The sequence below is a fragment of the Bos javanicus genome, chromosome 6 (genome assembly GCF_032452875.1).
Source record: "Bos javanicus breed banteng chromosome 6, ARS-OSU_banteng_1.0, whole genome shotgun sequence".
In the NCBI taxonomy this organism is placed as follows: Eukaryota; Metazoa; Chordata; class Mammalia; order Artiodactyla; family Bovidae; genus Bos; species Bos javanicus.
Genome location: NC_083873.1, coordinates 71911167 through 71939091, shown reverse-complemented (window position 1 = coordinate 71939091; position 27925 = coordinate 71911167). Strand labels below are relative to the sequence as shown.

Sequence of the window (27925 nt, the reverse complement as noted above, 5' to 3'; positions counted from 1 at the left end):
GGTCTCCTGCAATGCAGGTGGATTCTTTACAGACTGAGCCACCAGGGAAGCCCTGTTAAGTAAGTTGAAAGCAAAAAGGTGTTTGTTAAGCACCCACTCTTTTGTTGGGGATGTCCTCTGGAGTAGTACTGAAATCTTTCTTAAGAGCTGCTGCTGCTACTGCTGCTAAGTCACTTCAGTCGTGTCCGACTCTGTGTGACCCCACAGACGGCAGCCCACCAGGGATTCTCCAGGCAAGAACACTGGAGTGGGTTGCCATTTCCTTCTCCAATGCATGAAAGTGAAAAGTGAAAGTGAAGTCACTCAGTCATGTCTGACTCTTAGCAACCCCATGGTCTGCAGCCTACCAGGCTCCTCCATCCATGGGATTTTCCAGGCAAGAGTACTGGAGTGGGGGTGCCATTGCCTTCTCCATCTTAAGAGCTATATTATATATATTATCTATAGGAAGAATCTTCATAGAGAAGGGTTCCTTTTCACAAAATTTCTACCAAGACATTATTTTCAACCCACCACGGTTCCATATGATGAATTATTTTCAATCACAGCCACATTCAACCAGTGTTTAGTATCAGTTTGAAGTGCTGGATTACCTGACATAAGCTTTGCACGAGTTCATGGAACTCTGAACTTGGGGCTCTTTGTGACTCAGTTTCCCTATCAGTAAAAGGAGTGGATTTGAAGAAACTGCCCTCTGAAATTCTAATTAAAAATCAGACTTATAAAGAAGATATCATGACTATCTTATTACTTCTGGAAAACATGAGAACAGGCAGCTCACAAGATAAATAAAAATGGCCAAGAATAACCAAAAAAGTTAATTTAAAAAAATGAAGTACCATCTTTGCTGATCAGATTGGCCAAAGGGAAAAATAATAAGACTCTTGTGTAGCATTTCCTTTTTCAAAAAAATAATTTTTATCACTGTACAATATGTGAAGTGGCTATCGGGTACTATGTACAAAATGTCTTAAAAACATGTTTTCCAGTTGCTCAGTCATGTCCAACTCTTTGCAACCCCATGGACTGCAGCATGCCAGGCTTTCCTGTCGTTCACCATCTCCCAGAGGTTGAGCAAACTCATGTCCATCGAGTTGGTGATGCCATCCAACCATCTCGTCCTCTGTCATCCCCTTCTCCTCCTGCCTTCAATCTTTACCAGCATCAGGGTGGCAGATTATATTTTCCAAAGATGGCCACAACAACATAGCCCCTTATCCCATTATGCTCTTCCCACAATGTGGTCCTGATGCTGCTCCGTTGAGAGGTGGGAGTCTACGTGTCCTCCCCAACCTGCATGGGCCTCTATAGTGGAAGTGATGCCGCACGGATTCCAAGGCCAAGTCAGAAAAGACCACATTGCTTCTACCAGTGCTCTAGTGGCACACAAGCCTTTGGAGCCCAAGCTGCCATGTGAGGAGCCTAGCTACCCTGACGTGACAGGCTAAAGAGATAACACACAGATAGAGAAAAATGCTGGGCAGTCCCAGCTGTTCCCACACCAGGTATGAAACTCTTCCCCACCCAGCACCACAGAGCTGAGTAAAAGCCTTCAGAAGAGTCCAGCCTCCCGGCTAATGTCAAATGAAACAGAAATAAGCCACCCTAACTGAACCCTGTCCAGACTGCAGATTCATGAGAAAAATTAATGACGTTTGAAGTACTAAGTTTTGGGTAGTTTGTTATATAGCACTAAATAATTAAAACATCATATATATTACTAGGTTAAAAGATATATGTATTCATACATATATAATATATAGATAGAGTTCTGGAGTAGTTATATAGTACTAGATAACTAGAACACTATTATATATATGCTAATACATTATAATATATATTACTGCATTTAAAGATAGCTATATAATTTATACATATGTATTTACATATCAGTCTATCTATCTATGTATAGGTGTATACATATAGATATCTTTTAACCTAGCAATTTCAATTCTAAGAATTTATGTTAAGAAAATACTTAGAAACTATGCAAAAATGACTCTAGCATTATTCATAAAATGAAATATTTTGAAACAATCTAAAATGTTCGGCAATACGCAAATGATTAAATATATTTCTCTATATTCATATGATCAGTTACTAAGCAGCAACAAAAAGGTGATGATATGAAGCTGCAGTTGGTGACAAGATAGTGAGTCATGAATCAAAAATTATAATTAACCAAATTCTTTGTGCCTAAGGTCCATTTTTCTTACTAGTTTTTTATAGGACCTTATGTGCAAATAAATGGACCTTGGGTGTAAAAAACTAGATTAATCATATTCATCAGTAGCTCATGCCTGGCTCTTTTAAAAATTTTTTATTCATACAAAGATATTAAAGGATATTTACATGCACCCTCACCAGCAACTAACCCTCCCTCCCTCCCTCCCTCTCCTTCTCTCTCTCTCATGGGTAGAAAACAGTCCCATTTTTTACATATCTAGGTTATAAACTTCTTGTCGTATGTTGCAAATATTTTTTCTGTCTGTTTTTAAACTGTTTTCATGGCATGTTTTGTAGCACAGATGTTATAACATGGTCAGATTTTATATGGTCAAATCTCTCAATCTTTTCCTTTATAGTTACTTAGACCTTTGTTTTAAGAGCTAAAGACACTGTTAATGATTAGCATTAGCAAGTGCCAGAGCCACTGAAAAGACTCATCTAGACAGGACTGTCCTTTCTGCACGGGGCACTGAAGTCTGACCTTCAGTTAATACTTTGCTGCCACCATTCAGGGAGCCTATACTTCTGTGATCCTGGGCTCCAGACAAGTGGTTTGTCTGATACTTTTGTTCAAAAAAGAGCAATTCCATTCCTCAATGAACTAAGCTTTACTGATGGGATGTGAGCTGGTATTTAATGTGCTTATAGCACTACAAAGCATGCTAATATATTTCTTGTTCCTCCAAGGAAATAAAAATAACCTTCAAAATAATCTTTCCATAGGCATTTCATAAAATGCAAGTTTCTAAGTTCTACAATTTTTCCTAAACAGAATCTTTCAGTGGTTTATGCAAATCCAGGTTGCTCCAGCTTTAGATGTCTTATCTGCTTTTGATGAAAGCCTTGACTTGACAAATACCCTAAGATTTATTGCTTTATGGCATCTGGCCAGATATGAGTTCATGAGATTTTATAATTCTTCCCCTACTCCCATTGTATTTCTTCAAGGACATAATCTTGTGTTTTATAGTGAAAATAGTGTGAGGCATTTTAATTCTTTTAAAATCCACAGTATGAAGACACCTTAAAATTCAGTTTTATTATAAGTCTACAAATGTCAATGAATTGTTGAAAACATGATCTAAAACAAAATAGGATGTTATCCTCTGAATAAGATAGGAAGGTGGGGCAGAGGGCAGCATGTGCTTAATTCCCTATTAATGCTTGGGGGAAATTGGAGAGCTCCCTTGGCTTTCACTGTACTACTATGGTTATTTCTGAGTCTATATTTTCAGTCGTAATCATCCTCCTAAGTTCTAATTGTCTACCAAAACTTTTCCACTTGTCATGTCATATACAATGAAGTCAAGTAAAACCAAATCAACCTACCATTTCCCAACTTCTGTCAGTGGTACCACCAATACTTGAAATCCTGGAGTCACCTTGGCCCTTTTGTTTACCCAATCAAATCCTGCTGACTTTTTAACCATTTAGTCATTCAATAAACACTGACTATACAACTACTCCCTTCTATTGTAGTAAAATATTATTATTCTTGTTTAGACTTTGAGTTGTGTCAGACTCTTTTGCAGCCCCATGGACTGCAGTCTGCCAGGCTCCTCTGTTCATGGGATTTCCTAGGCAAGAATACTGGAGTGGGTTGCCATGAACCAGGGGATCTTCCTGACTCAGGGATCGAACCCGCATCTCCTGAACTGGTAGATGGGTTCTTTATCACTGAGTCATGGGGGAAAACCCATTTTAAGCCACTACCCACTATTAACATTTGCTAAAATCAAAAGGACTGAACGCATGGATTACTGACAAGGATGTGGAGGAAATGTAATTCACATACTGCTAGTGAGAATGCAACTTCAGAAAAATACTTCGGCAGTTTCTGTAACGGAGAAGGCAATGGCACCCCACTCCAGTACTCTTGCCTGGAAAATCCCATGGACGGAGGAGCCTGGTAGGCTGCAGTCCATGGGGTCACGAAGAGTCGGACACGATTGAGCGATTTCACTTTCACTTTTCACTTTCATGCATTGGAGAAGGAAATGGCAACCCACTCCAGTGTTCTTGCCTGGAGAATTCCAGGGACAGGGGAGCCTGGTGGGCTTCTGTCTATGGGGTCACACAGAGTCGGACATGACTGAAGCAACTTAGCAGCAGCAGCAGTAGTTTCTTTAAAAGTTAACCATACATCTATCATATGATCAGCCACTTCACTCCTGGGAATTTCCCCAAGAGAAATGAAAACATACCAAAGAGAATGAAAATATACAGAAGAGTATTCTATTATACTAGAATACTCATTCATCGAAGCCCCAAATGGGAAACAACTTAAATGTCCATCAGTAGATGAATGGATAGACAAATGGTGACCCAGACATACAATGCAGTACTACTAGGCAATGAAAAGGAACGAACCGTTTATACATGTTATACACAGGTGAATCTGAGTTATTCAAATTAATTATGCTGAGTTTAAAAGTCAGACAGAGAACAAACATACTGTATGATTCCATTATATAAAACTCTGAAAAATGTAAACTAACACAATATGACAGAAAGTAGATTAGTGGTTACCTAGGGTGGGCGTAGGGGAACAGGAATGGGAATGGAGGAAGGGGTTATGTCTCTGCTGTTGGAGATGGGTTGTTTTCATTTTTGTCCATATTTATAAACTTACCAAAACTGCCATAAACATTATCAAAAATTATCAAACGTATCAAAATGCCAAAACAGCATTACTCACCTGTAGTGCTCTTTTATGATGCAAAGTGTATATTCAATAAATGTTCTTTAGTGAATTAATCACTGGAGGATTAACTGTATAGCTGCCTGAATGTAAAGTCTGAAAAACTAAATTGCTGGGTCAAAGAACAGCCAGATTTTAACAACTTTTATACATTGGCAAATTTTACTCCAAAAAGATGCCAACTGTTAAGTGGGTTTATATTTATTTTTTTGCACCATAATTTATCCATACATAACTACTACTGATCTGTTGATGAAAATGTTCAGTCTTCTTTTCAATATGCAGTTATTTTTCTATTGTCCTGTATGCAGGACAAGAAGCAACAGCGAGAACTGGACACGGAACAACAGACTGGTTCAAAGCTAGGAAAAGAGTACACCAAGGTTGTATATTGTCACCTTGCTTATTTAACTTACATGCAGAGTACATCATGCGAAATGCTGGGTTGGATGAAGCTCAAGCTGAAATCAAGATTGCCAGGAGAAATGTCAATTACCTCAGATATGCAGATGACACCACCCTTATGGCAGAAAGTGAAGAGGAACTAAAGAGCCTCTTGATGAAGTTGAAAGACGAGAGTGAAAAAGCTGGCTTAAAACTCAACATTCAAAAAACTAAGATCATAGCATCCAGTCCCATCACTTCATGGCAAATAGATGGGGGAACAATGGAAAGCGTGACGGACTTTATTTTCTTGGGCTCCAAAATCACTGCTGATGCTGACTAGCAGCCATGAAATTAAAAGACGCTACTTGAAAGAAAAGCTATGACAAGTCTATACAGTGTATTAAAAAGCAGAGACATCACTTTGCTGACAAAGGTCTGTCTAGTCAAAGCTATAGTTTTTCCAGTAGTCATGTATGAATATGAGACTTGGACCATAAAGAAGGCTGAGCGCCAGAGAACTGAAGACTCTTCAAGAAGACTCTTCAAGACTGAACAGCAAGATCAAACCAGTAAATCCTAAAGGAAATCAACCCTGAATATTCATTGGAAAGACTAGTGCTGAAAGTCTAATACTTTGACCACCTGATGTGAAGAGCCAACTCATTAGAAAAGAGCCTGATGCTGGTAAAGTTTGAGGGCAAAAGGAGAAGGGGACAACAGAGGATGAGATGGTTGGATGGCATCACTGACTCAACAGACATGAGTTGAGCAAGTTCTGGGAGTCGGTGATGGACAGGGAAGCCTGGCATGCTGCAGTCCATGGGGTCACAAAGAGTCGGACACCACTTAGTAACTGAACAACAACAATAATCAATGAATTTGACTTTTTTATTGTTTATTTGCTTATTGGCCATTTTCACTCCTTCTTCTAGCTCTTTTTACACCAAATTTGTATAGCACACAATTAACACTCTAATATACATTTTTATTTGTATTAAATAATTTGGCATTTTATCACCTTACCATACCATGTGGGTATATATGTTGATGTTGTCTTTGTGTAGCTTATGTAGAGGCTTGACAGGGCCTCTTATTAGTTGCTGCTGTTTGCCTTATAATCCCAGCATGCAATATTATTTTCACTAATTGTTTTTCCCATGTGTATATAGAACATACTTTTCTTTCATATATATTTTTTATGTAGATTTAAAATTAACTGATATAGTGCTCAGTCACTTTACTTATGTCTGACTCTTAGTGACCCCATGGACCATAGCCTGCCAGGCTTCTCTGTTCATGGGGTTTTCCAGGCAAGAATACTGGAGTGGACTGCCGTTTCCTCCTCCAGGGGTTTTTCCCAACCCAAGGATCAAATCCACGTCTCCTGTGTCTCCATCATTGCAAGAGGATTCTTTACCACTGAGCCACCAGGGAAGCCCCTAACTGATATAGGGACCATTTTAATTATATATTACCAATGTAAAGGAAGGTTATATAACTTAGTTATATGTAATTAGTGGGTGATCTGAGTCAAAACATAAAAGATTATCAAAAGACAGAATAGAGTGTTGGTCTGATATGATTCCAACTATGCTTCTGCAGCACTATTTTTAAGGGATTTAGAGCACATTCCTTTAACTACAGTTTTCTCCTGTACAAAATGTGTGCAAACTCAGGATAAGGACATAAACTTTGCAGAACATCATAAATAAAGACACCAGAATGACCACCAGGAACCCAGGACAGTGCCCCTATTCACAGAGCTTCCTCGTGTGGCCTATTCATTCTATCCACTCAGCAAGTTCTTAAGTCCTACTGCGTGCTGATGATATAAGAGTGATCAAACTAGACAATGTTCCTGACCCCAGAAAAGTTAAGGTCTACTGTGGAGAAGAGAAAAACAGACAATTAAAATATAGTCTGGTATGTGCTATATAACAGGGAACTATAGAATGACATCAGAATATGTCCAAGGGGTACCTTGATAAATGGATGCAAAAGAGATTCCATTCTACCTTTTAATGAATATATTATGAAATCCTTAAAGTACTTAATAGTGCTTTATTATTATATTGGATCATCTGTAATTTAGCAAACAACAGGTTCTTTCAAAATTAAATTATATTTAAGTATAATAAACACACAGAAAGCACTCATATCTTAAGCATACAGCATGATAAGCCTTTGCAAACTGATACAATCATGTACTCAGCCCCCAGAAGAAGAAATCAAACAGTGCCAGCATCCAGAAGTCTTCTCCATGCTCCCTAAACGGGATTCTAACAGAATAGATTGGTTTTTCCTGAACTTTTAAATGAAATCATGTAGCACGAATTCTTCTGTGTCTGGCTTTGTGTCTAGTTGTGGATTGCACATTATCACTGCTGTTTTGTATTCCCTGTGTGAATCCACAGATTTATCTCAACATATGTTGACAGACTGTTGGGTAATTTTTAGGTTAGGGCTATTATTAGCATTGCTCCTAGACATTTTAAAACATATCTTCTAGTTAATATATGTATGCATTTCTATTCAGTATTCACTTAGGACTGGAGTTGGTGGATACTCCAGTGTGTGTACATTCAGTTTTAGAAATAGGCAACAGGAGCTTTTAATATCACAGAATAGGCAGAAATAGAACTTTCAGATTTGCTTGGAATTAACAAGTAATTTGATTAGTTGCTATTTGTTGAGCACATCCTGTTAGCCAGGCATTGTGCTACATATTTTTTTCTGGCTTTTGCCTCATAGCCCTCAGGAAAATATTTCTGCTATAAGATTAAATAAAAAGCCAGAATATAAAACTGTGTGTGCACACACAGAATATAAAACCATGTGCTTGTGTGTATATATATATATATATTATACATTCAGAACTATGTTAAAATATCATGGTATACAGGAAAACAACTTGGAAGTAAAATAAGTCAGCAACATAAGAATAATTGTCTTTATTAAGTGGAAGATCTATTAACAATTTTTTTCTACTTTTTTATATTTTCTAGGACTACCAGCCATATAAAATTTCACATAAGTTTTGATCTGAGTCCACAGCATACCTAACTGAAGACAGTATGGTGTTCAGAAGCTACAATATTCTCCAATCTGCAAGGAACCTAGTGAAAGCTGAATGACTAATAGAGAATTCTATGTCACACACTTAGCATATGCTTCTTAAATGTCCTTATATTTTGTTGCAAAGTCTTGGACTCACACAAACAAAATCACAATTAGAAGAGGTGTTTTCAAATACTTTTAGCTCTGCAAGCCTTTTTTTTTTTTTAAATTTTATATGGAAAGCTAATACATAAAAGTGAGGGACTTGGAGCATTTGGTAGAAGCCTTGGGAACCAGGGCCCACTTGCTTGGCTCTCTAAGGTAGATAGTCCTAAGCATCTTCAATTCAATCCATTCATTTTCTAAAGAAAAAAATAACCAACACAAGGCGATAAAACAAGATAGCTGCAGATAATTTGACTTGGGAGTCTAATCTTTTGCAACCCATCATGGACTTCCCTGGTAGCTCAGCTGATAAAGAATCTACCTCCAATGTAAGAAACCCTAGTTCAATTTCTAGGTCGGGAAGATCCACTGGAGAAGGGATAGGCTACCCACTCCAGTATTCTTGGGCTTCCCAGGTGGCTCAGTTGGTAAAGAATTCGCCTGCAACATGAAGACCTGATTTTGACCCTTGGGTTGGGAAGATCCCCTGGAGAAGGGAAAGGCTACCCACTCCAGTATTCTGGCCTGGAGAATTCCATGGACTGTATAGTCAGTCCATGGGCTTCCCTCATAGCTCAGTTGGTAAAGAATCTGCCTGCAATGCAGGAGACCCGGGTTCAATCCCTGGGTCAGGAAGATCCCCTGGAGAAGGAAATGGCAACCCACTCCAGTATTCTTGCCTGGAGAATCCCATGGGCAGAGGAGCCTGGCAGGCTACAGTCCACAGGGTCGAAAGAGTCAGACACGACTTTGCGACTAAATCACCACCACCACCATAGTCCACGAGGCCACAAAGAATCGGACACAACTGAGCAACTTAAGATTGCATTTCAAGTAGACTCTACACTCTCTAATTATAGAAGCAATATCTTACATCTCCATGTCTCCCATCCAGGCCAGCATAGACAGACGGCAGTACTCAGAATATCTTTTCTAATCAAACAATTGATATACACTTGCTATTCAACTGGAAAAGGCCAGATCACCACCCAAAGTGAAATATATACAAAAAGTTTACACATGCTTTTTATAAAGAAACTAGGGACCATTTCAGTCTCCAAACCTAACTGCTCAGTGGCACCAAGGACATGTCCCAATACCAATAAGAGGAAGATTAAGAAGTTAAACAATAAATCAGCTGGGGTTATGTAATAGACTTAAAATCAACAGCAGGAAGAAGACCTATATTGAAGAAACTCCTACCAGCCCAGAGCAATTAATGTGGTGAACAGATGGGAGGGGAAGTGGACTATTTTCAGCTTTAAAAGGAAGATAAAAGACACCAAGAAATAATAAGCAGGAAGCCCCGAAGCGCAGGGGCAAACATGAGGGCATGCCTTTCTTTGTTGTCCAAGAAATCTTTTCATTGCTATATTAATTTTTATTACTACATTGGCTCCAAGTTTTATCCTGTCACTTGTTTCTCCATCAATAAAGGACCTGAGGACTGGAGAGAGGGAATAACACAGCTGGACAGAAAGCGCACAGCGGAGATATCCAAGGAAGCAATGGAGGGAAAAGGAGCTCCTGAATTCTGGCACGTGCCTTTCCCTAGCTGAGTTTATGAAAGGGCAAGCTTCTTTTTATTTAGAAAATAGCATACCATTCTTTTAGAACTGAAGTTTATAATAATGACCAGGAGGTGGCATTTGTATTAACAAAGAAGCATCAGGGTACAGGTTCAATGATGTCTTACTGTGGATTCTTAAAATTGTGTTTGAGCTGTTCCTCCACTGGTAATCCACACATAGCACAGCACTTTGGCAACCAAGGGAGGTACCATATGCTTTGATTCATGGACATGTACCAGGGTCTGGCACAGGATGGGCACTCAACAACAGAAGTTGATTATCTTGGTTTTGTTTCAATAAAGTGCCTAATGTTGTAGGAGGACACCGTCACTGCAGTGACTGGGGTTAGAGGATACGGCAGCATGTCAGTCTTAGGGGAACCAGAGTGCCAGGAGGGCTCCAAGGTAGGGACCCAACACTGAAACTAAGCACACGGTGAAAGTAGACCCAGCAGCAAGGCTGACCTGACGCTCCTTGTATGTCCATGGCTAACTGGATACTGAGAAACTTCATGAGCAGTCAGAACACTTGCTTCTCATGGTCAGGATTTTAACCCACAACAAGAGCTTTAAGATGCATTTCCAAGAATAGATTTTATCTTAAAAAATTGAGGTTCCTCTGTACTACACAGTAATATCTCAAAGAATCATTTTAAAACAATCTTGAATCACTTCCTAAAGATCCAAGAGACATTAGGGAGTCTCCAACACGAGGCTCCTGCTGCTCTAACCTGTCATCCTGCCTCAGCTTCACAATGACAAAGATAAATGTCCTAAATATTGGTACCCAATAAAGCATGTTAAGTCTAGCTATAAGATTTTTTTTTATAAGAAGAATTTAACTACCCCAAGACTCAAAATGAAATATAATACAGAGAATAATGGAGAACTGGGGAAAGAGAAAAATAGAAGAGAGAAACAAAAGAGAGGTAAGGAAAAGGGTCCAGGGAAGCAGAGGGAAGGGGCTTCCCATATTGCGCTAGTGGTAAAAAATCTGCCTGCAATGCAGGAGACGTAAGAGACATGGATTCGATCCCTGGGTCAGGAAGATCCCCTGGAGAAGGGCATGGCAACCCACTCCAGTATTCTTATCTGGAGAATCCCCATGGACAGAGGAGCCTGGCGGGCTACAGCTGATAGGGTTGCAAAGAGTCAGACACAAACAGAAGCAACTTAGCACGCACACACAGGCAGAGAGAAATAGAGGCAAAAGAAAAGACAATCTAGCATAGAAGGGGAAGATTCAATCAAGAGGTCTATTCAAAAAATTACACTGTTGAGAGAAGATCACAAATGAAGAGCTATTTACCTATTTCCCTTAAAAAAAAAAGATAAGGGTGTGAAGAGCCTACTGTTTAGACGGAGAGACTCAGCCTAGTGCTTGTATCCTCTGACACCCAACTCTCCCTAGATCTGATACCAGTTGATCATACCTGGCAAGCAGCTCCAGGCAAAGGAGGCAGCTCTGTCACGTGCTGCCAGGTAGTGCTGGAAAAGTGGGATTTAATCCAAAGCAAATTTGCAGTAAAGTAGCACTAGCAGCTAAATAAGTGAAAGGTTTAGCCAACACAATAGAAAGGAGTTGGATAAATAAAAGAGTGGAGTAGAATAAGGTAAATCACATTATTTGCAGACGATATGATGAAAAACCCAAGAAAAGCAACCGAAAACTACTAAAACAGAAGAGAATTTCTAAGTCTGATGGAGTAAGGATCAATGAGAACACAGAGCAGATAGAATGGATGAAAAGTCCTCAATTATAATGACAGTCAAAACAACAAAATGAATTTAATAAGGATGTGAAGGGATTGAAAAAGGAAAATGTCAAGACATTTCCAAGGGCCAGACAAGTGATCAAACAGAAAGGCATACCATGCTCATGGGCAAGAAAACCTGACATCATGAAGACATCATTCTCCTAAACTTAACCTACAAGTCAAAGGCAATCCCAGTAAGAAAGAATAACGAGCAATGCTCTGAGAAAGAAGACTGACAAGGGGAAACTAGCTCTACCAGACAATAAGATGCTTTATAGACCTTCAAGAATTAAGTATGCAGAGTACAGCATGCGAAATGCCAGGCTGGGATTACTCACAGGCAGGAATCAAGACTGCCAGAGAAATATCAACAACCTCAAATACGAAGACGACACCACTCTAACAGCAGAAAGTGCAGAGGAACTAACACTAACACTAAAGAGCCTCTTGATGAGGGTAAAACAGGGGAGTGAAAAAGCTGGCTTGAAACTCAACACTCAAGAAACTATAAGATCATGGCATCCGGTCCCATCACTTCATGGCAAATAGAAGAGGAAAAAGTAGAAGCAATGACAGATTTTATTTTTTTGGGCTCCCAAATCACTGCGGATGGTGACGGCAGCCATGAAATTAAAAGACGCTTGCTCCTTGGAAGGAAAGCTATGACAAACCTAGACAGTGTATTGTAAAGCAGAAACATCACTGGGACCCCGACAGGGGTCCATACAGTCAAAGTTATGGTTTTTCCAGTAGGTCATGTATAGATGTGAGAGCTGGCCTGTAGAGAAGGCTGAGCACCAAAGAATTAATGCTTTCATACTGTGGTGCTGGAGAAGATTCTTGAGAGTCTCTCCAACTGCAAGGAGATCAAACCAGTCAATCCTGAAGGAAATCAACCCTGAATATTCATTGGAAGGACTGATGCTGAAGCTGAAACTCCAATACTTTGGCCACCTGATGCCAAGAGCTGACTCACTGGAAAAGACCCTGATGCTGGGAAAGATTGAAGGCAAAAGGAGAAGGGGGTGACAGAGGATGAGATGGTTAGATAGCATCAGTGACTCAGTGAATATGAATTTGAGCAAACTCTAGGAGACAGTGGAGGACAGAGGAGTTTGGCATGCTACAGTCCATGAAGATACAACTTAGCGACTGAACAACAAGAAGAATAATTAAGACAGTATGAAACAACTGCATGGAGACTTCTTTGGAGGCCCAGTAGTTAAGACTTCACCTTCCAATGCAAAGGGTATAGGTTTGCCCTTTGGTTGGGGAGCTAAGATCCCACATGCTTCATGGCCAAAAAACTGAAACATAAAACAGAAGCAGTATTCTGACAAATTAAATAAAGTCTTTTAACATGGTCCACATAGGGGAAAAAAAAAACTTTAAAAAACGAAAAGATTGCATGAATACATAGATCAATAGAACAGAATAGAAACTCATAAAATAGACCCAAATACATTTGGGAATTCAATATATAATACACGTGGCATCTTAAATCAGAGGAGAAAGACAGCTTATTCTATAAATGTTGTTGGAATTACTGGATAGCCAACTGGAAAAGGATAAAGCTGGAACCATACTCACACTATTCACTAAAAAAAAAAACTCCAAGTGGGGCAAAGATGAAAATATTAAAAAATGAAACAGTAAAAGCAACAAAAAAAGAGACAACCTGGTATTGTCTGCCTCTGTTAGAAGAACACACCACCTATGAAACAGTCTTGGAAAAAAAAAAATCTAATCTAAATCTGATAGCACTTTGATCAAACTACTAATTTATAAAAAAACACAGAGGACAGAGGGACATATAAACTCCACTGCAGGGATGCAATCAGCAAAACCAGACTGTGGGAGACTCTCCAGGATACCCATGGGGCAAAACTCCAGTGAAAACAGCAAGAATCATGTGCCTGGCAACCATATTCATTACAAGGTATAAAAGAGTATAGAATAGAATCTTCTTGTATATACATTAAAAAATCTCTAGAGTCACATAAAACTAAAAACAGTGATACCTTGGGGCGGGAGAAAATGAGAAATGGGATGGGAAGAAGAATTCACTTTATAGTTTTTAAACTTTGGTGTTTTCGACGTATGTAAATTCATTACCTGTTTTAAAATTAAAAGAAATTAAAAACCCAATGAACTTAAAAAAAAGAAAAAGCCTCAGCTCTTAACTCCTGAGTAGAAGCCCTTGTAGCGGTTGACAGCAGACAAGAAAAAAATAAACACCTGAACCAAGGGACTGTGCCTTGCTTTTCTCAATGGGGTATTGCAATAGTTTCCAAATTCATTACCTTAACTGATTTTGGGCGTTCCAGTCCATACCACATGTGGCTGTCAGAATGATCTTCTAAAATGCAGATCTGATCATGTTTAAAAACTTTCAGTATCTCTCTTACCCTACAGGAGCAAGCTCAGCTCCCAGCATGGCATAACATTGACATCTCTCATAATCTAGCTTTAACCTACTCCCTTTCCAGAGGTCTGCCCCATCCTTCCTCACTACAGACCCTCAACCCAAGCACACTGGATTACCAGCTAGATTCTGAACACATCAAGCACATTTTTCTTGGTTATGGTTACCCATCTGCCTTTCCTTCTGGATATTATTTACTTTCTATTCACCCTTTGAGACCCAGCTAAAATGCTACATCCTTTAAGAAGCCTGCCCTCCCTTTCTCCAAGCAGGAGTTCCCTTTCCACTAATTTCCCCCTCTCACTAGGCTCACAGAGTCCTTTGTTCAAACCTCTAATACAGCATGTGTCACAGCATGCCATAATTATTGTTTCTTCTAGTCGGTATTTAATAAATGAATAATCATGCCTTACAGGCAATCCAACTCCTTCAAGGGTCGTAAGCTCAAAGAAGAAAATTTTTTTAAAAAATCAAAAGCCACGTTTGCAAAAAAAATGACTAGGCCACCAAAATGAATTTATCAGCCTATCCTCATTGCAGATGGTTCTGAAATCAACATCCTGTATTATTCATACAGCACACCGAGAACTGAAGCGAGGCTTGGGTCCCTCTTCCAACAGGCTCCGGCAGACTATGCACTCCTTCAAAGAAAGGCAAGTTTCCCTTAGGCACAAAAACTAAAACCCACTGCCTCATTTCTTAGGGAGCAGAGTGAAGTCCAAAGAGCTCGTTTGGATGAGGGCCAAAAATTGGTCACAAGAGCAGAGGCTGGAAATCACAAGTTGTCCTAACGAGACTCCTGAGCTAATCTCCTAGAAACCAAAGAAAGCCTGCAATCTGAGAACTTTCTCTAGCATGTTCAGGATATTTGAGATTCAGAGAAAGTAAATATTTGGCTTCAGAAATACACCTGAGTGGTAATAAAGACACAGGTGTGGCTGCTAGAGTTGAGGAGGCCCTTCTGACAGGTGCCTGCCAACCACAGCCAAGGGAGGGCTTCTGAAAGCTTTCACTCAGATAGAATCCTTTGATCTCCTTTCTCATATTTCTTACAACCGAATTTCCCCAATTCATTTCCTTATTTTACCTCCTTGCAGTGTAAGCCTCAGTGCACCTGATAATCATTTATCTGTTTCACAAATTATGTGGAATCTCTAACAACACCTTTTAAGATCTTGCCAAGCACCACGTTTGGGCACTGACCGAAATCATTACTATCTACCTGCATTTACTTATGCAGCAGTGATCCTGAAATCACAGGACTTGAGCTGAAAGGTCACTTAATGACCCAATGCCCACAGTGTAGAGACAGTAAACAGGTGAATTTGCTCCTCCAAGGTCACATTAGCTAACTGCAGAATCTTGACCATAATCTGATCTCCTAATACCCAGCTGACCATTATTTCTATCACATCAAGCTATCTTCATCTGTTCCATTTCATTTCCTTAATCTTAGATATTATATTCAAATTTCTGTTTCATAACAAACTGTGATCAAGCCCACCAGAATCTTCAAATGAAGGAGTCTCCTGATACTAGAAACATCTTCCTGAATTATATTCAAATACCTCTGTAACAGGAAGTAGAAGTGGTGGGCAAGAGGAGAACTAGGGTTGGGAAAAGACCCATGTTATTTGGTTTTAATTGGAGGAACTCATCTTCAATTCCCCTACCAATTAGAAGGTGCTGAGACAATCTGATATTATCAATTCTTTCACAACATCTTATATTCATAAATTATATTCAGGGCAATGAAAGTCAAAAGGCAGTCAGGCTCCACTGCAACTACTTGGCCAAACGGTTGCTGTTGTTCAGTCGCTTAGTCCTGTCCAGCTCTTTGCGACCCCATGAACTGCAGCATGCCAGGTTTCCCTGATCTTCACCATCTCCCAGAGCTTGCTCAAACACATCTCCATAGAGTCGGTGATGCCATCCAACCATCTCATCCTCTGTCGTACCCTTCTCCTCCTGCCTTTCCCAGCATCAGTGTCTTTTCCAATGGAAGATGGTAGCTTTAAATGCCCTGTAGTATAGCCCAAGGGGCCTCCCCAGTGGTTCAGTGGTTAAGAATCCGCCTGCAATGCTGGAGACACAGCAGATGCGAGTTCGATCCCTGGATTGGGATGATCCCCTGGAGGAAGGCATGGCAACCCACTCCAGTATCCATGCCAGGAAAATTCCATGGACAGAGGAGCCTGTAGGGCTATAGTCCATAGGGTCACAAAGAGTCAGACAAGACTGCAGTGACTGAGCACACACACATAGCCCAAAATAAATAAAAGGAACAATATCAATATAAAATAAGTAATATTTTGAGAGGCTTCCTGCAATCATCCAAAAGTCTTCAGGGCACAAATTATTTGTAGCTATTGTCAGAAGAAAATTTTTGAATATTCAAGTAGACACCTCTTATGAGCTGAATGTTGTCCCCTTCAGAAAAGATATGTTGAATCCTAACCCCTAGTGCCTTAGAATGTGACCTTATTTAGAGAGAAGGTGTTTACAGAAGTAATCAAGTTAAAGTGAGGTCTGTGGGGTGGGCCCTCATTCTATGACTGGTGTCCTTATAAACAGGGAAGGTTTGGACAGAGATGCACATAGAGGAAAGATGGTGTGAAGACGCAGAGAGAACATCATGTACAAGCCAAGGAACACCTAAAGTACCAGAAGCTTCGAGAGAGGAATAAACGTATCCTTTCTGACAGCACTCTGCCAACACACTGATTCTGGACTTCCAGCCTCCAGGACACAGAGAACAGAACAATCAATTTCTGCTATTTAAGCCAGGCAGTCTATGATAATTTGTTATGGCAGCCCTAGGAAATAATACAACATTTTATGACCAAGGCCGAGTGCCGACAAATTGATGCTTTCAAACTGTGGTGCTGGAGAAGATTCTTGAGAGTCCCTTGGACTGCAAGGAGATCAAACCAGTCAATCCTAAAGGAAATCAACCCTGAACATTCATTGGAAGGACTGACGCTGCATCTGAAGCTCCAATACTTTGGCCACCTGATGTGAAGAGCCAACTCATTGGAAAAGACCTTGAGCTGGGAATGATTGAGGGCAGGAGGAGAAGGGGACAACAGAGGCTGAGATGGTTGAATGGCATCATCGACTCAATGGATGAGAGTCTGAGCAAACTGTGGGAAACAGTGAAGGACAGGGAAGCCTGGTGTGCTGCAGTTCATGGGGTCACAAACAGTTGGACGTGAGTGAGCGATTAACAACAACAAGGTTTCCAATGACCACCTGCCAATGCTGGCGGGAATCAACTTCAGGTTGGCAGAGGAATGTTAACAGAGGTGTACTGCTCAGCTTATTGCACAAAATAAATCCAAGGGTTTTTCCACTTTATAATATGTAATTCACATATTTATGTAAAGGCAAATTTTAAATGACACTTCTCTGTAAATATCACACAGCTACTTTTGCCAAACTAGAGTACAGAAAGTGGTCTCACTCACACACACACACACAGTCACACACACAGTATATTCCTATATTTGGCCTTGAATAGATTGGAAGTTTCCACAATTGCTGGGACAATGATTCCAACGATTCCTGTCAGTTTAGCAGATGAGATCGGAACAGCTGCATCTTCAATACACATCATTGTCTTTAAAAGATGCTCAGAGTGAATTACAATTAAATTACAGAGCTGTCAAAAAGGGTTATAATTATAGTATTTATTCACTACATTTACAAGGCCAGACATACACAAAAGGAACTGAAAGCTGAAGAGAAACACACAAACCCATTCCACATTCCTTACCTCAGCAGGAAATCTGGGTGAGGGGAGAGGGGAAGACGAGGCAGTTATCATGCAAAGAGCCCATTTACTGCGACAACAATGCTTCCTGCTTCCAGAGGGGCTTCGTTCCAGGAGTCAGAGGCACTTTAAGACATCTGGTGGCAAAGGCATCTCTCTTTTACAACAAGGTTGCCATGACTCACCCCCAGTTACAGACAAGTAAGGGAGGAGCTGGGACCTGAACCAAACGGTAGGCGACTCCCACCAGTGGGCTGCACAGGGAAATCACAATCAGGGCAGCCGGACCTGACCCCTTGCTTTGCGCTCATCTAGAGGAGGATATTAATTTATCCAACAATTATTTATCATGCAGCTTGGAGAGCCTTGAAAATTGCCTTTCACTTCTCCTGCCACTACAGCACAAGGTAGAAGAGAGGAAGAAAACCCTCAGCTGCCATTTATGCTAGTCAATTCTGCTACTAATCAATAACGCATTTAGAACTACCGGACGAATGGTACAATTCACTTAGTCACCGTCAACCTCAGCATCCGGAAGACAAACAGAGGTAGTAATGCTCACGCAGTGAGCAAACTCCTTGAATACACAGAAGCACTGCAAACTAGAACACCACGCATGGTTTCAATCCTGCAATGAACAAATATCTCTCGCTCTCTCTGTAAGACCTTGCATGTAGACTTGTTTCTCAAGACCGCATGGTTAGTTGAGAGAAGACAGATAGATAAAGCAAAACAAGGCAGTATACACACAGAATCTGAAAACTACAAACTCAGTCACATAAACAAGTTCAGAGCAAGGAGAAAGTTAACTGATGCTTAGCAATCTGTTTCTCACTCTTTTCTGAATATAATCACACAATGGTGGGCTTTCTTAGTACCTTTGGGTTTTCTTCTGGTTCTAAAATTTTATTTCAATTGGTCATTCAATAGACCCTGCTTTTCCACTAGTCAGTGGTATTTTCATTACATATAAAACCCCAGCCCCATCCTCCGTTAAATGCTTGCTTGGTGGCAGTGAAATGATTCACTGACGAAAAGACAAAACATCTCTAACAGCGCTACCAACAAAAAAAAATCTATGACTTTACAAGAGTTCTTCTCTGAATTAAGGTGATGATAGCAAACATATGACCATATTATCCTATCTTGGGCCCAGGATAGGAGAATAACTTCTCACTTATTGATCATGTAATTATTTTCCTGTTCAGCACAAATACAGAACCACAGTTCTTCTTAACATGCCACAGGCAGCCACTGGCATATGATCAAAATTGACTGCTGATATGGAAACCATTTGCAATTCATGTCAGATTTTGTGTCTAACTTCTTAATGAGCCAATTAGGTCATATAACATTTAGAGCTCCGGTTTTAATATGTGATGGGCAGAATGATCTCAGAGATGAGTGGGATGGAGACTGACCGCTGTAGCTGTCCCCCGTTTCTACTCTCCCTTTCTTCAACAAGGTTAAACTCCACCATTTTCTGTGAGTGTCTAGCCATCCACTATGAAGTTTATGGCTAAGGTATGACTCATGGGATGTAGGAAACTCCCAGGGTGCGTGCTAAAAGGAAGGCACAGGCCGTTTTCCTCCCCTTCCTCCACTCTGGTGCCAAGAAAGTGCACACGGTGGGAAACAATCCTGGACCATCTTGGTGAGGAACACACACTAAGGATGGCCAAGTAACAAGGGAGAAGGAATTTAGGTCCCAGATGTCCTTATGGAGCAGGGCCACCATACTGTCCTGGGCCATCTACCCCTGAGCTGTTACAAGAGAAAGAAATATGTGCCCATCATATTTCTATTATTTGGTGTCTTGGTCTTCATGGTCAAGTTCACATCCTAACTGACAAAGTAAGCACATATCAATTTACACTAACCTAGTGATCCAAATCCTTTATCAGAAACAAAACAATATGGAAGAGTAAAAAGAAGTTCTACTTTCAAATAAAAATCAAAGAAAATATTCTTCTAGTCTGCCTTACAAACTTTTAATGGCAGGAACAGCATATTCCTATAAATTCTGAGTTTGCCTAGAGAAAAGATGAGCAAGAACCTATGCACACATATCATACATTTTTGTTTATCAGTCAGTTCAGTCGCTCAGTCATGTCTGACTGTTTGCGACCCCATGGACTGCAGCATGCTGGGCTTCCCTGTCCATCACTCACTCCCAGAGCTTACTCAAACTCACATCCATAGAGTCGGTGATGCCATCCAACCATCTCATCCTCTGTCATCCCCTTCTCCTCCTGCCTTCAATCTTTCCCAGCATCAAGGTCTTTTCCAATGAGTCAGTTCTTTGCATCAGGTGGCCAAAGTATTAGAGTTTCAGCTTCACCCTCAGTCCTTCCAATGAATATTCAGGACTGATTTCCTTTAGGATGGACTGGTTGGATCTCCTTGCAGTCCAAGGGACTCTCAAGAGTCTTCTCCAACACCATAGTTCAAAAGCATCAATTCTTCAGCACTCAGCTTTCTTTACAGTCCAACTCTCACATCCACACATGACTACTGGAAAAACCAAAGCTTTGAGTAGATGGACCTTTGTTGGCAAATCTTTGTTTATAAATCTGTTCATATACAATATCTCTAAGTTCATAAGTACAATACCAAGCCACAGGAGTATCAAAATCTGTTCCAAAATCATAGAGCCTGAATTTCTGCCATCAGAAATGGCAAACAAATCAGAAATAGATTTGAGGATCCAAGCAAGCAAATACAGTATTTTTTTTTTTTCACTGTATTTAATAAGTACCGGAGTTTTAGTTTCCAGTCCTCTCTCCAACACATTCACACATGCATGCTCACACACACACGCTCACACACATACACATACATAGTGTCCGGAGGTCATAATGTTTACACAGGTTATAAAAATGCTTAGAAAAGTTCATGGGTGCTTAGTGTGTTTTAGATGATTTTCGCCTGTCCCATTCTTAGGTATGACTACAATCTGAATACCAGGCTGGATGGTCTGGAAGTAACTCAGCACAGCCCTTCTGCTGCTGCTCTACAAGCAACCTACATGTTGCAACTAAGAGTTCACATGCCAAACTACAATTTCTGCACAACTAAAGCTTATACATGCCGCAACTAAGACCTGGTACAGCTAAATAAATAATAAATAAATAAAAAAAAAAAAACCCAACCCTCTCAAGAACATGACTTCATTTGTTCTTCTCTCCTCTCACCTCAGTCCTCACCCTTCCCTGGCTTACTCTCAAGCAAATCTAGCCATAAATCATAAAATACTATAGAGACTATAACAATTCATCTTTCTCTTTTTATACTTTATTCATTTCTTTTCTTTGTTTAAACAGATATCATCTTAAGAGTGAGGCTGAAAACCCCTCCAACTTAGAACAGAAAGAGTCTAATGGATCTGTTTGCCTACTCTTAGTAGGTGGATCCCAATAACATATGACTTTTATTCGTAAGAAAAGGAATTTTGAAAATAAGTGAGCAAAACCAACTAGCAAAAAGGGCAAAGAGTTATATCCTAGAGTACAAATCCAAGACGCCTAAGTCCTCAAGTCAAAGGATTTGGATCTTTATGTGGGGCTTCCCAGGTGGTGCTAGTGGTAAAGAATGCTCCTGCCAATGCAGGAGACACAGGAGACATGAGTTTGACCCTTGAGTCAGGAAGATTTCTTGGAGGAGGAAATGGCAATTCACTCCAGTATTCTTGTCTGGGAAATCCCACAGACAGAGGAGCCTAGAGGGCTGCAGTCCATGGGATCGCACAGAGTGGAACACAACTGAGCAACTGAGCACGCAAGCACAAAGGAACAATTAAGGAGAAAGGGCATTTAGCCCTGGGCAAATGGCTGGATAGGATTATGCAGGCTGTTCCCTGCATGAGGATGTCCAGTCAAGCACACTGGAGGTGAATGAAATCCAGCTTGCACTCCGCTCACAAAATGCTGAGCTAGGGGCCCCAGCACAGAGTCGTGTCTGCAGGAAGGGCAGTCTTTTTTGAAATATACTCAAGGTGTCAGATGGGGTTCCATCTGCCCAGGAAGGACACTACACGGCAGCAGAAAATGCCACCCCAATGTATGCCACTTCACCATGAGGATTATATTGAGCTGAAGGCAACTGAGAAGAAGCAGATAGAAGGAAAGCTCTCTGTCTTCCTTCTATTTGCTGAAAGTGAAAGTGTTAGTCACTCAATCAGGTCCGACTCTTCGAAACCCCAGGCTCCTCTGTCCGTGGGCCTCTCTAGGCAAGAATACTGGAGTGGGTTGCCATGCCCTCCTCCAGGGGATCTTCCCAACCCGGGGATCGAATCTGGGACTCAAACATGGCAGGCAAATTCTTTACCATCTAGGCCACCAGGGAAGCCCCTCCATTTGCCTAAAGCAGAACATAAATTTACAAAGGTGTCCTCCCTCTAACTCTCTACCACGAAGAACAAGGGTAACTTCCAGAGACTTTAGACCTGTGTTCACCCAGAGATGGCTCCAGAAGATTCTACATAACAACTCTTACTAACTAGTTCTTACTCATTATCCATTAGTTACCCATATATATGCTTTCTATCAATTTACTGCCCCTAGAAACTCAAAGTCCTTTGTCTCATCACTTCTCTAAAAATGCACTGTTCCCTTGCTAAGATGCTATATAAGCCCAAGCTCTAACCATTCTTTGGAGCTACCCATCTCCGGGTATGCCCATGTGTAAGTGTTTTGCAGACGTTAATAAACGTTTGTTTCTTTTCCCCTTGTTAATACGTCCTTGTCAGTACAATCTACAGAGTCCCAGATGGAGAATCAAAAGAGGGCAGTAGGAAAAAGAATGTTTTTCTTCCCCCACAATACCTGTCCTTCTCAAAGAACAGGTTTGTCCCAAAGGTCAGCAGACCCATAGCCCCATGTGGATAGTAAGTACTAAAATGAACTCAGAAAAGGAAAGGAGCCAGAATGGGGGTACTATCTATGTGCCCTCTGTTCAGGAGATGAGGCCAAGGTGAGCAGAGCCAGCCTCGTGGGGCTGCACCCTGCAGTTCCAAAAGGCCCCCACTTGTTCTAATGCTTTGACTTAAAATTCTTAATTTTTGAACAAGAGGCCCACGTTTTTGTTTTGCACTGGACAACAAAATTTATGGGCCATCCTTAAGGTGAGGGTGGCCTAGTAAAATGCTGAGGAGTTAGAAAGAACTCAAGGCTCTAGCCTCTGGTAGCACAGCACAATATATGATTCTGGCCTTGGGAGTGAGGGGACGAAGGGACTGCATGAAGCCACTGACCAGACCTGCCTGTGACATATGGACTAATTATCAGGGAGGAATCGGGGTCTGTCGTGGCAAACAGAAGACTTAAGGAGTAGTACCAGGGGTGAGAGGCTTGGGGTGGTTAACTCTGTTATCCAGTCTCTCCCCCAACAAGTATGAGTATATCCTGAGGATTCGAGTCCCTCAGACGATTACCCTCCAGGTACCAAGTAACACCGGGCTTCCCAGGTGGCGCAGTGGTAAAGTATCTGCCTGCCAATGCAGGAGATGCAGGAGACACAGGTTTGATCCCTGGATTGGGAAGATTCCCTGGAGGAGGAAATGGCAACCCACTGCACTATTCTTGCCAGGATAATCCCACGGACAGAGGAGCCTGGAAGGCGACAGTCCACGGCGTTGCAGGAGTTGGACACAACTGACCACACGCACACGTGCCAAATAATACAAGTCCTCCTCACTGATGGGCCTTTCCCTTCTCACTAGCTCCTCAGTGACATTGGTTGTCTGCCAGCACCATCAGCAGGAGGGGAGAAACAAAGGGAAATTTCTCTTCTGGCTGGTTTGATCACAGACACTTCTACTCCCTCCTTTAATTACGTGAAAATATAGGATTTGCTTGTCACACTTGTCTATCCCTCGAGCTCCCTTCTTTTTCACCTTCCAGCATTTCTACCCTTCTCTTTTAACTCTGTCTATAACGTGGAACATTACCAAAGCTAATTTTCTATAGGAAACATTTCAGGAAACTTCAATAAGATTGTATGAATTCCCCCTCTAATTCAGTAATTAGACAAGGTGATTAAGGTGAAGCATACTCTCACTGTGAAAATAAAATCTTCTTGAACTTTCAAATTTATGGCACAGATGAGGTTTTAAGACTTAGCCTATTATTATCTCTAGGTGAAAGAATTACAGGTAATTTTTATTATCTTTTAAAAATTTTTTTCAAAGTGTCTTCTAATGACATTTTACTTTTATGATTAGAAAAATAAAAATTACTTCAAAAGATTTAACCTAAGTGAAAAATATTTCCACCCACTTTAGAAACATCTTTTTCCATATAAACTGCTAATATCCTAATTAGAAACCAGTTAGCTATTCATTAAAGCTGGTTCCTTAAGGAGTTCTACTCGGCAATATTTTGACAGCTTGGTTCAAATTATTGCATTCTTTGCAAGAGCCTTATAAGAATGTCACTTAATTTTCCAAATTCTGGATTCGAGAAACATGGGGTGGTAAAGGGGAAGAAAATAAACATGGGCAAGAAAGTAAAAATCACTCGCAATCCAGTCAATTGAAAAAAAAGCATATAAAACAAAAAGTAAAATATTCCCCCACCCCTGTTTTCCTACACATAAACAGACGTACCTACAATCGCACTTTTTAAAAAATAAAAGAGGGATTATCATATTTCTACTTTTTCACGTACACATCTGCACTGGGCAATACATATATATGTACCTTGTCCTTTTTATTGGCTATCTGAACCATAATTTATTTAGCCAATTTTCCTATTGCCAAGTAACAGGTTCTTTCCAATTTCTTGTTATTGAATTATGGCTTCAATGAACATCTATATACATGTATTTTTATATACAGTGATATTACTTCTGCAAAATTCTTAAGAGTGCTATTCTCCAATTAAAGATGAGTTATTCTAAATCTTAATAAATGCTATCAAATTAGCCTCTTAAAAGGTTAAACGATTATACTCTCATAGTACAAGTACTTCCTTTCCATTTATAGTTATCCATTTTTTTTCAATCGTTCTTAATCTGATTCCAGAAAAAAGATTTTCATTCATAACCTCAGAACACGTTTTCATATATTTTGTGCCACTTCTGTAACTTCTGTAAACGTGTTTAAATCCACTATGAATGTTTTACTGTCTTTTTCCTATTGTTCACTCTTACATACTTACTGTCCAGTCCTCTCTTTGATGCTTGCTGAAATCACTCCTTTACAATGCTCAATACCAAATCTGCCCTGAGTTTAAGGAGACACCATCATCTAAGGACATTCCAGCTTCTAATGTTTTCATACCGTAAGAATAAAAGACACCCATTCACTATTAGTGATCAAAAGTCTAAAGCTTAACAGTGCACTGGAAATGCTGAAATACCAAGAGAAACAGCATCACACCACAGGATACACAGCCATGAAGTTATTTCTTCACTTGAATAATTTCATGTCCACACACCACAGTAAGAATCACAGCACACTTCATCACACTGGGAGGAGCTTAAAGAGACAAAGCCATCTACTCTCAAATTTTTAAATTATGACATAGGACACTCTCATCATTAGTCATAAAAATATCTCAATGCTTAAAAAATCTAAAATAAAATGCACGAAGAATGACAAGAATTTGGTTAGAATGGGGAGTTTGAAGGATATTTTTCTCCTTTTCTTTAAAATTTTTAAATGGCATTTTACTTTCATCATTTAAAAGTAAATCTTAATTCTGAACTTAGAGTGGTGATGGTTACATAACTCCATGAACATACTGAAAAACACAGAATTGTGTAAGTTAAAAAGGTAAATTTTATGTGTGTATAATATCTCAATGAAGTTATTTTTGTATAAGTAGAATTTTAAAGTTAAAATATCACATTGATTTTGCTGTGACTCTAAAACTGCTCTATAAAATATATTTAAAACAAAAAACCTTGAATACTCTGTGTTCTCATTAATTTTACATTGAAAATTCTAGAAGACGGTAGGATACATAAAAGCTACAGTGTGATAGGCCTCTTTGTAACCCCTTGTTCTTTATAATAATATCTGATGAGCAAGTGGAGTGGCTTCTTACAGAATCAGTGAAAAGATTATCAGCATATTCAAAAACGTCTGGGTGACTTTTATCCTAAGGCAACATACAGATTCTACATAGAGTGACCCACGCTCCCATTATGCGTATTAGAAGTTAACAGTGTTAATACTGGAAGAAAGGCTCAGAGTCTTAAAGGCATTTGCCCTTGTGGCCCCCTTTGCCTGGCAAAGCAATAAAACTATTCTATTTCACCCCTACCCTCAAAAACAGAGAGAGAGAGAGAGAGAGAGAGCCATTCCTTCTCTTTCTATTCTGGCTGACATTCTGGGGTACCAGCTGATGATTAATGAAAATTTCACTGTGTAGCAATATTTCATAGGAAAAAAACATAAGTTTTAGGTTAATTAAAAAGCAGAAGAAAATAAATTAATTCCATTTATCACTAGCATAATGTAATAAATGAGAGCACTCTGGGGGATGGCTATATTCTTTTAGAACGTCCTAAATGAATGCATAGCTCAGTCAATAAGGAAACTGGCTGCAATTCAGGAGACCCAGCTTTGATTCCTGGGTCAGGAAGATCCCCTGGAGAAGGAAATGGCAATCCACTCCAGTATTCTTGCTGGAGAATCCCATAGACAGAGGAGCCTGGCAGGCTACAGTCCATGGGGTCGCAAGAGTCAGACACGACTGAGAGACTAAACCACCACCAGCAGCGAATGCTAAGCCAGAAAGAAAGGAGAACCTGCAACAAATATTGCAGCCGGGATGTTAATCAAGAAGCTGGAGTAATCATCAAGATACAAGGGAAACGGTTTGATTCTAATGAACTTGATTAAAATAGACTTCTGCATGTTGTAAAGTTTCTACTTTTTGAAAGGAAATAATAAAAATAAAATCCATTTTTATTCCCAGATCAAGCACGGGAACAAAAGGATATTTCCGTGTTATGGTTGACAGGTCTCTGGAAAGAGTCACTACCCCCATCTTGGGAGTCTAAAAGTTAGAAACTTCAATTAGCTTTCAGTGACATGAAATCTGTTCTTGGAAGTTCAGGGGAGAGAATACTTCTTCCTGGAAGGAAACTTGAGAAGTTCTTAGGGAACAAGGGATAAGTTCCACCAGTATTGGTTAGACTTCAAACTAAGGGCAGAAAGAAATGTTAGGTTCTCTCTAACCAAGCCTGTCCCTCATTTTCAAAAAGAACATACCACCAAAAGTATGAAAAAAGATTTAAACGGTGTTTGCCACAGAAGTTCAGCATTTCTTCTACTTTCAGTTTGCCACCTTGACAACATTTCTGTGGGAAGTACCTTATTCCAAGGCTGTTTTTTCAGATCATCTTCCCAAGACAGTGTATCTTAGGGGAAGCATCTACGTCTGGAGATAACTTCCTTTAGAATCTGTCTTGTCTGCTATGCCTCTCGTTGTGGGGGCTGACCTCCCCAAAGTGCCATTCTGTTTTGGAAGAGCCAAGAAGGAGCCCACCAAAATACAGACAAAAACCTGGAAGCTGATAAAGATCGAGGGAATCCGCTTGATGAGTGAAAAATGTAGGAAACTTTTGACTAAACCTAAGTGATCTATTCCCAATCCAAATCAGGAAAGGAGTACGTCAAGGCTGGTATATGCAGAGTACATCATGCGAAATGCCGGGCTGGATGCAGCACAAGCCGGAATCAAGATTGCTGGGAGAAATATCAATAACCTCAGATATGCAGATGACACCACTAATGGCAGAGAGTGAAGAAGAACTAAAGAGCCTCTTGATGAAAGTGAAAGAGGAGAGTGAAAAAATTGGCTTAAAGCTCAACATTCAGAAAACGAAGATCATGGCATCTGGTCCCATCACT

General features: G+C 40.2%; 1 protein-coding gene across 3 annotated transcripts in view; it reads right to left on the bottom strand.

Moving 5' to 3' along the window:
* The window catches only part of CRACD (capping protein inhibiting regulator of actin dynamics), a 276923-nt gene that overhangs the window by 81080 nt on the left and 167918 nt on the right, over nucleotides 1-27925 (bottom strand). Inside the window, exon 1 of one of the 3 annotated variants that reach the window (XM_061420230.1) lies at nucleotides 18067-19773. The exons of the other annotated variants lie outside the window; for them this stretch is intronic. The gene's annotated coding sequence lies outside the window, so the exon portion shown is untranslated. Of the gene's footprint in view, nucleotides 1-18066; nucleotides 19774-27925 lie in introns of those variants that run through there. 3 annotated transcript variants of the gene reach the window in all.